Below are 10,000 nucleotides of genomic sequence, written 5' to 3'. Positions count from 1 at the left end.
ACAGTAGTCAATTTGGTATATAAAGAAAGTATGTTTTGGCTGTGCTTTTAAACACAGCCTACTGTATCAGGCAAAAGCTGTTTACAGTGTGTGTATCTTCATAAGCGAAAAGGTTTTAGAAAGGAGTATTTGATTGTTTCTGAAGAATCAGAAACTAGAGAAGTAAATCTGTGGGCTAAGGAATATGGGAGCAGAATTATCACTGACCAGGGATAGTTACCATTTCACTTTGCAAGACTGGCAACAAAATCTGTTAAAAGAAAAAAAAAATGTTTTTATATAAAGATACCGATACTAATGAAGGAATTTTTCCACCACTGGCCTATACTGCTAGGAAGGGAGCTTGCCATTACAAAAGTCAGAGTAACTAACAATATAATACCTTTAGTACTCCTTTTAAAATAAATATGGAATGTGGACTTAAATTCTGCCCAAATAGTTTTAAGTATAGTGGGAAATTGTACACTATATGCCTTCGTCTTCGTCCATTCCAGGAAACAAAATTCTTGATTTGATAGCCTTTTTGTTTAATTTTCCATTAACTTTGGTCTTAGGGTAGAGATTACTGTACTATCACACTGAATTTACTATTTATTCGGTATAATGCTGTTGCAGTCAAAAATACTGTTACCTGCATTTTTCTTACATGAAGTAATAGTGCTTAGAATTGACTTATATACCACTTACTGTTTTTTTAAGTACATCAAAGACAATTTATGCTGGAGTAATCACCATTGCATATGTTGCCAATGAAAAGTATACAGTTTCTAGATACAAAAAAAATATACCCTTTTAGTGGTTTTACTACTTGGGTTTGAGCAGGAGAGCCTTGTGTACCAGTTTTTAGACTGTGACAAGCTTCAGGTTCTATTGGGATGCTGAGCAATTTGAAAAATGTGCTCTCCCTGTGTATCCTTTGACTCAACCAAGTTCAAAACTTATTATTCAACTGAGCACTGTAATAATTCATCTGCCTATTGCCTTATTAAATCTCTCAGATAATTCTATCAATGTATGGAAGATTAACTCCAAACAAAACTGTGGGGCCAAGTGGTGAGTGTGCCTTATACAAGCATAATGAAACCCTATAGACATAACATCATATATTACAGTTTTTTCTGTATCCTAAAAAGAAAAATAAAATAGATGTTGTCATTAAAATAAATAAATTCTGTACTTGGATACTTAGAATGCATTTTAAGACATTGAATTCCAAGTGTTGAATTCCTGAATTCCGGGGTGCAAAACAGCATCCTAGGTACGGTCTAATAAACATTAAGTAAAGGGGATAATCACTTCCTTCAATCTACTGGCTCTGCTCCCTTCAGTAAAGCTCAGGTTGCTGTTGTCTGCTTTCTCTGCCACCCGTTTGGTGTCATCTGTGAACTGGAGGAAAATTAACATCTTTACCAATGATCTGGAGAATGCAAAAGAGTTTAACAGGAATAGAAATTCTTAATTGCAACTCTGTAAAGAGGAAGAAAGTGCAAAAACTTACACATTTTTTTAATCTTACCTTTTCTGCCCTCTTTTTATTTACACTTAGAAAATAATGTAAAATACAATCTCAAGCTTCTTCTGTATGACTGCCTGCTATTGATTGTTAACATAGTGGCAACATGTACATAAGGTCAGAATATCCTCCCACCTTCCTCTACTTTCTCTTAAGTATTGAATCAGCAACTTTCTACAGAATGTTGTTTTTTTTTAAAAAAAGCAATGAGGTACAGTTTATGTGATCAAGTTGAGCAGAGCAGTGCTAGTATCCATCACTTCTTCATTTCTAAAACGCATCTGCAGTCCACTTGCCAAGTAAAGGCAGAGATGGAAATCAAGAATTAGAACACGGTTCTAAAACCAGCATTCTGTGGCATTACAAATTGCACTATGTAACTATAATAATTAAATTTTAGAAACTATGCATAATAGATGCTTATTTAAAAGTCTGACTTAAAAATTGTCTAGCGTGTTTACACAGCATACATAAATAATCTATTTGCTCTGAGAACACTACCTAAATGTGAGTTCCTTGTGTGTCAACAATCCTTAGCATAAATAAAATTGAAGTCATATCACCTATGCTAGAAAATTTTCATTCTTAGCTTTTAGAAGTTCTTTTCAACTTGAAGAAGCTCCTTACACAAGAATCTCAAATTGCTTCAATCTCCAAGAAGTAAAATACATATTTGAAACAGTCTTATTTCACATTTTTCCCTATTACAATGTGTTTGCTACCTGATTTATATACCGAAGGAAAAAGCTTCATTTTTCAGAAGTGTATTACTGTTGACTAATTATCAGAGTATTCTAATGCAGAATTCATGAAAGAAAGGTTTTGGTTTCAGGCTGGTAGCCTGGATTTATGTAAAAATGCAGCACATTTAAGAGGATTTGCTGTGTGCCTAAGAAATCTAGACATATAACAGAGCCAATCACTAGCCTTTCATGCTGTGAAAATGCTAAATGCAACATATTGCCAATTGTAAAAACAGACTTGAATAGAACACAGTCTTCACTTCATGTCTACTGAATACACAAAAACTTAAATAGCAGTAGGATGCCTTCTAGTAAAAATTACAGGTGCACAGTAGGTCTTGGCAGTGTTCTGTTATACTTTTTTGAGAGTGCTTTTCCACATGGATGAGATTTTCCTTCAAGCCAATTAGTATTTTGTTGGGTGACTTCTGACTGTGGTCCATTAAGTTTGCTTTCTAATGACTGACAGTTGATTTCACTGCTCAAAAACATTAAATTGCATAAATTACAGTTTCTTTATATTGGCACACATATTAAACACAGAGTCCTTAGGAAGTGTTAACATTAATACTGACCAATGATAGTATTTCTAAGCAAACATTTGAAGTTACTCTGAATTTTTCCATTTCTCCATCTTCCCTTCTTTGAATTCATACTGATAATTCAGCATATTTTTACAAAGGCAGGAACAGGAAGTATACCAGATGTTTCAGCTGTGCTCCCAGAAGTAGAGGTTCCCTGTCTGTAATAAAAAAAATATTTATTTTTTTTTTATATATATATATATATATATATATATATATACCTCATTACTGTGTATCTTCTTCTTGACTGGGAAACATCTATGCTCCTTTAGTTGGCTTGGTGAGAATGGAAAGCCAGTAGTATAGGGACAGCTTTCAAAGCAGATTTATTGTATTAATGTAAACAAATTCTCAAAACAGAAGCAAAAGATTCCTCTGTGTGTCCAGAATGGATTCTGCCCCTGAAATTAGAGTACACTCCAGGTTTTTTGATCGGCTGGTCAGTATTTCACTTGTTCTCATTTTGGGAATGGAGAACTATTTTTAATTCACCATTAGATTGACTGTTAACAAGCTGCTTTTTTAATCTGTCGTATTAATAGTCTTGTCATGTAGGAATGCTGTTACAGAATAGGTCTCTTACCTTGGTATTCAACGCAAACTTCTCTTACAGGTGAAAATTGCTGAAGAAACCGCGAATTCGTTCTAGAGTTCCAGTGTTGGATATATTTGAGCAGCTTCTTACCATCCAGTTAACTCTTGGATGAGAAAAGCACAGTGCTACAGAAGCAAGAGGCTGAGGCTACAGTGCAAATGAATGGTTTTCATGTGACCACTTTTACTGTATACTTTCAACATGAATACTGATGTTAATTTAGTGAAGTCGGCATCCTTGGTCTTTCTTTAGTATGTGGGGAAAATATTTGTTTTAATTTCCACTTACTCTGATCAGCATGCACAACTGAAGTGAATGATGCGGACATGACCAGGTTTCTAATCACTACACACCACCTTCTTGATCTTGAAATACTAGCTTGTTCACTAGCCATGCTTCAGTTTTGGTCCAGATGCTACTTCCAGTTTACAAATGAAACAGTTGAACCATGAACAGGTTAATTAACTTGGCCCCAGTCCTATAGAAGAGCTCATGTCAAAGCAAAGACAGAGAGATTCCATCTTACACTTGACAGACATGGATTTATGAGTGCTAGACACCTCTGAATCCACATGTACTTATTCCCTGCTTCCTCTTTAAGCTAGAAGGGCAAAAATGGATGAACACAAAATGAAGGGCAATTTTTCTTTTTAACCTTTGTAAATCTGTTGTCCACTTTTTCAGAGGAAATTCAGTAGCTTTTCTGTAACACAGAGCAAGGCTCAGTTTTCCCATTTCTGTATGAATGCAACCACAGTACTACACTGATAAATTGATGGTGGAGGGAATTTTTCTTGAGCCAGTATTGCTGAGAAAAGCTGTTTGGTTTCAGATCCTAAAAGTTACTTTTCTTTGGACTATTCCAGCTTCTCTTTGTAGAATATATTAGAGAAAGCCTGTGTCCTAGGTAGACAAGGAGCGTGCTTGGTGTTGGGCATGGCACATCAGTGAGCTACTTGACCAGTGTCATCTCAGATTTTAGATCATGGCCCTCAGCTACAGTAAGTTGTTTCTATTTATAGAAGTGGATGTCTTCAAACTTAGAGGAGGTAAACATCTTTTAGTGTGAGATGCATTCTTTCTATAGCAGGGTCACCAGCATCTATGTAAATATTGCTACTTCAGTGTAACTTACAAATAGCAGTGGGAATGAGCCTTCCTTTCTTCTCTGAAAATTCCCCTCACTGCAGATAAGCCTATTAAAAAAAAAGCAAACCAAACCAATTTAAACTTCTCTTCAAACATTCCCCTAGCATATATGCAGCACTCTGCTAACACACAAGCATTGAATCCCTGGAACATCTTGACACCAACTTTGTCCTGCAACTACACCATCCATGCATGTCCTTTGCATTGAAGGACCTAAAAAAGCATTGCATGACTAAACTTTGCTCTACTTACGAATGTCTCTGCTTGGGCAAAAAATATAAAAGCTAAAAAGCGTGCTGAATGCAGTACCTGAAGGTTGTTACTGAGACATCTCAGTCGAAAAGCTGGCTATACAACAAAATGCAGAGTCATCTGAAAGGAAGATCCAAATGTTTGACACCCTCAGAATTGTCTTAAGCAGCTAATGAAAAACATCAAAGAAAACACTGAAAAGCAGTTGAAATAGCATTTAAAACCCAATGAAAATTTAGTAAGGGCTACTTTTGGAATTTTATTTTTTTTACATGTAGGATCCATGACCCTGAAATCTCTCCTTAGGTTAGGTGTTCCAACCTTTTAGCTAAAGTAAAGCTCCTTTTTTCTTTCTTTCTTTTTGGGGTCCCTTTCTCCAAAAGATGATAAAGCCTGCAAGGAATACTTGAGTTTAATCACTTCTTTGACTAAGGAGATTGGACCCCACTATTTGAAAATCACAAGAAAATAAGCACGTCAACAAAGCATAATGTTGCCAGCTGAGATCTCTTCTGATTTTTAAATGAATAGTTAAACATTAGGTAGGCCAGAACATGCAAAAAATGTATGTAGAATCCACAGGCAGGAGGGGAAGACATATCATCCCTGCCCTACTCAGTCACGCTGCTTCATGGTTGCAGGTCAACAACACAACTCTGGGCTTCTGTATTAAACCACAGGTGTGCAAGGGAGATGCTGATCGACTGAGGAGAGTTCACTGAGGGGTCACCAGGATGGTGAATGGGCTGGAGCACTTGCCCTCCAAGAAGAGGCTGAAGGAACTGGTGCTTGTCCAGCTGGGAGAAGAGATGATTTCATGGGGGGCTGAAGAGCATTCTCCTATAACCTATGGGGAGGTTATTAGGAAGACACATTAAGGCTGTTGACAGCAGTGACATGGTGGTAGGATGCGAAAAAGGTGTAAATTGAAACACAAGACGTGTACAACTTAACAACCTTAGGTAACTTTTGTGGTCTGTTAACACTGTGTATTCTTCTTTTTGTTTCCCTGAAGTAGATGCTCATTATCTATAAAACAAATTTTGTGACAGATTTTAAAGATGAAAGTTGTCTTGTATAATTAACCCTTGAACTTATTTGGTAAGCCTTAAAATTATTGTGTTAAAATGATCAGGGCTGTTATCCAAAGCTTACTGTATATGTTTGACTAAAGAAAGAAACATGATCTAAGTGTGATTATGTAAGGAAAAATCTTACAAAAGACTGAAATTGAAGGCGGTAACTGTAATTATCTAAAAGGAAGTCTATTACTGTATGATAAAACTGTCAAAATAATGACTGGGGGCTCCTACAAATCATGCTGAAGATCAATAAAGCCAACCTTACATCACAGCGTGAGAATTTAGAAATTGTATTTTGACCTTAATTCACGATGGAGCCATTCAAAACATATTTAATAAATGGGTTATAGTACTTCTTCTTAATTAAAAATTAAAACTATTCCCAATAGTTTTCCCCAGTGAAATAGGGAATATATTTCCAGTCCACATGATGTGCATGTTATTTTACTGATTGCTTACTCTTTCTAAGGACTTATTAGTTGACTTTGATCTATTATTTGTGTACATAAAATTTGCAGTGATGCCTCTCCCAAAAAATTCTTTGTGGCTCCACAACCCTGTTTGTAGTGGTTAAAAAAAAATACTAAAATCTAGCCCTTTTCTACCTGCAATTTACTTTATTCTGTATAGGAGCTTATCCTTCATTTGTCCTACTAATCTGAATGCTTTCCTGTAGCGTGTAAAGCTATATGACTGCATATCTGTTATATGTTGGTTGTTTTTTTTTCCCAAGGTGGAGAGCCATGTGCAGTGAAGTGTGGTTTAGTGGGTTTTGCTTTGTTTTGTTTCGGTATACATATATAAATGTTCCGTATTTGTTAGAGAGGACAAAGTGAAAGAAATGTGCCTTTCATGGGGAGCAGGTGGGAGTGGGGGCTCTGTGTTCACTGCATAGTCTCAAATAGGCTGTTGAGAAGAATCTCTAGTCCTTCCTTCTAGTTCTACACTTTCCAGTACATATAACTTCTTAAAGCATGAATCCTGTTGGGGTAGACAGGGACAGTCTTACACTGCTTGCCTAAAAGGCCTTTTTTCTGCAGTATTCGCGTGAAGATGGGTCAAGAGAGTATTGAGGAATGTAGATTAATTTCTTTTCAAATCACTGTTCCCTGTGCAATGCATGTGTCTAGCTGTTGTAGCTCAAGATTCCTTCAAACTGTTTTAAAAATCAGATGATTTTTATCACCAGTTTATCATCTGGTGCTGAAGTATGTGCCAGAATAGATCTTTGGTAAAATGGTAGTTTTTACCATCACGCAGTTACAGCATTACTTGTCTAATTACTTTTTTTTTTTTTTTTTGGCTGAATCATGCTATGTATTACTGTGATAATTGTCATACCGGTCTCAGTTAGTGATCTCAATCATTAAATTGTTTAATTCAGATAACAGTTGCTGGAGCTATGAATGCAGCCCTAGTCGTGATAGGTTAAAAAAAATCACTAAGAATACGTTTCTCCCAATTCTGTCCCCCAAAATTACTAGACAAAATGTTGCTTCTGTCCATCCTACAGCAAGATAGGAAAACAGTAAAGGTGTTGTAATACATGTTGTCCTTCAGAAAGTGACAAAACCAGCTAGGTATTGTTGCTTAGGCTAGGATCCTGTTCTTGACAGTAGATAGGACAGGGCATTTTGGCAAGCAATATTTTTATGGGGTGGCAGGTGAGGGGACAGCAATTCTCTGCAGTACGCACTTAATGATATACTGTCCCCCCTTTTTGTTGTGCCTTCTAAAATAAATATTTAATTTGCCCAAGCTTCATAAGTTTTTTTTTCAGGCCACCACCGATTTTTTTCTGTCTTTGAATTCCTCATACTTTCAATAGACGGTTTTGAAATAGGATCACAGAAATGAATGTAATGGTTTTAGGGGAGTCTAGGCAGGAGGTACCAGTTATAAGGAGTTTTGTGGTATTTCCAAGTCGTTTCTTCTTCATCCTAATTAGAGTCAGTCATTAGGGAATTAAAAACCTTGTTTCAGCCTATTTAGAGACTCGTAAAATGTATAAATACCTGACCTGTTTCTTCCACTGTATATTACTGGATGCTGTGATTTGGGAATATTTTCTAACTTGGACTTGACTCTAGTGTCTCTGAAAGTATAATTTCTAAATGCTAACCCCCAAAATCTTCACTTTTTCAGCAGTGGAATTGCATAATTCAGATTTAATTTTAGACTGGGAATTGCAATGTAAAGTACCCTTTTTTGTTTAGGAGTTGCAACTGTGTCTGTTCCCTATTGTTTTCTTTAGGAAGGCTAAGAACTGAAAATTCAAGTAATAGAAACACATTTTAAAAATAATTTTTAATTAATATTTTGAATCTTTAGTAATACAATTACTTCCAAGCTTATCTTCAAGTCTCCAGTCCTTCTTGTTTGTTCTCAAACCATAATTTCATCTACATTTCTGAAGAACTTTCTTCTTTCTCCCTGCTTCAGGACTGATTCTTTTTTCTCTCAGTGCTTTCCCTAGCTGCTCCCACATTACAGAACTGTTTGCTTACGGTCAGTATCGAGAATTGTACACTTTACAGTTAGGTTTTTTTCAAATTGGTAAACGATTCAGTAGACAGAATGAAGAGGCACATGTTTCACTTACAAAATTCTTTTTCTCACTCTACTATTGAAGCTTGTATTCATTTAGCCTTAATCTTATGCTCTGAAATTTCTTTCATTAAATCAAATGAGGGCCAAGCTCTGTAAAGACTTATGCAAGACCGCCATGTCCTTCATCTGAAACTTGCAGCTATGTGGAGCTACAGCTTTTCAATAGGTGCTAGTTTACAAAGATGCATTTGCAGGATCATAACCTGGGTTTGACATTTGAATGCTCTATAACCTCATCACTTACTTTTGTTAGGTCCTTACAAAACATTTTAAACAACCTGATTTATTATGTTTCATCTTATGTCATGCCACTGTTAACTTTTGCTGTGAAGAAATGGACGTGTATTTCTGCTTGTTCTCAGAATGATCACTGGCAGGGCTTTGGGATTTTTCTTTCTTTGTGTGTGACTAGTGTGTTTCCTTAGCTGCTACTAATGAACTTTAATGAAGATTTTTTAAAAGAATATTTTTTCTTCAATTTTATTTCTTATGGCATGTCCAAAATTTGCGAAATTAGGGATGTTCAACTTTCCCTTATGCAGTGGTATGGGTCATTCCTTAGTGTATCACAGTCACTTAAGTACTTGTTAGAGTGATCATTAAAAAGATAATTTACTGGATATAGACTTTACTGTATAATTCCCTAATCACTTCTTACTTATCTAAGCATATAATTGGCACTAATATTTACCCCCTTCCAAGTTTTTTACACTATTTGCTAGTGTTTAACTTCTCAAAGTAGGTGGAGAGCATAATGAAAAATCCTTACCTAAAGGAGCTTATTTTCCTATTAATGGAAAATCATTACACCTTACTGAAAATCATGTCCAGGATGTTTAATGATATATGCCCAAAAGTGATGTGTGGATGCAAAAGAATTGCTATTGGCTTTGCTTTTTCAGTGCCTTTTGTTTGTTATGTTTGAATAACTTTAGTCTATAAAATGTGGTAACATGTTAGTTTGTAAACTGTGGTAAAATGTTAGTTTATAAACTATTGTAGAATGCTTTAAGTGTCTTTATAAATTGACGAATTTTAAGAAGTGTCTTTGCTGCAAACTGAGCTTTCCACTTCATCTAGTGAGTGGAATGATAGCTCTGACTGACCTATGAGCTCCAGTCTGCTGGTAGAATTTTGATATGTGATAGGAATTTTAAGTTCTGTTCAAGAACAATAAAAGGAAACTGGTGACTGTGAAATTACCAATCTGTTTTCTCATTCCTGACCCAGTACTGGCTGGAAGTTGCAACTTTTTTAACCTGGTAGAATGTCCCTGTGCAACCACTTGAAGATAGCAGTTCATGTGTAATGAACAAGATCAGAGAAATTTTGGAATTGAACAAAATATTATTTCAGAATTGTTTGTTCATCATATTTAAAATTGCAGCTTTTGGAAGCACAAATGGTTAAAAGTAAAAAATAAGAGTTTTTTATACTCAATTTGAAAGAGCCAAGAAATTTTATAGAAATAG

At 35.7% G+C, this 10,000-nt stretch overlaps 1 protein-coding gene and 1 long non-coding RNA gene across 7 annotated transcripts in view; one reads left to right on the top strand and one right to left on the bottom strand.

Annotated features, from left to right (window-relative positions):
• CDIN1 (CDAN1 interacting nuclease 1) overlaps window positions 1-10,000 on the top strand; it is a 129,520-nt gene that overhangs the window by 33,801 nt on the left and 85,719 nt on the right. The gene's annotated exons all lie outside the window — the stretch shown is intronic.
• The window catches only part of LOC133274335 (uncharacterized), a 42,645-nt gene continuing 35,421 nt past the window's right edge, over window positions 2,777-10,000 (bottom strand). Inside the window, exons 2-3 of the long non-coding RNA XR_009745117.1 lie at window positions 5,592-5,683; window positions 2,777-2,994 (exon numbers count right to left, since the gene is read on the bottom strand). This is a non-coding gene — a long non-coding RNA (uncharacterized LOC133274335). The remainder of the gene's footprint in view (window positions 2,995-5,591; window positions 5,684-10,000) is intronic.

Source organism: Pezoporus flaviventris, unplaced genomic scaffold, assembly GCF_033815535.1.
Source record: "Pezoporus flaviventris isolate CSIRO_AGI_PZ_B2104156 unplaced genomic scaffold, CSIRO_AGI_Pfla_v1 ptg000036l, whole genome shotgun sequence".
Classification (NCBI taxonomy): Eukaryota; Metazoa; Chordata; class Aves; order Psittaciformes; family Psittacidae; genus Pezoporus; species Pezoporus flaviventris.
Note: the sequence above shows the minus strand (reverse complement) of the source record. Positions and strands in the feature narration are given on the sequence as shown.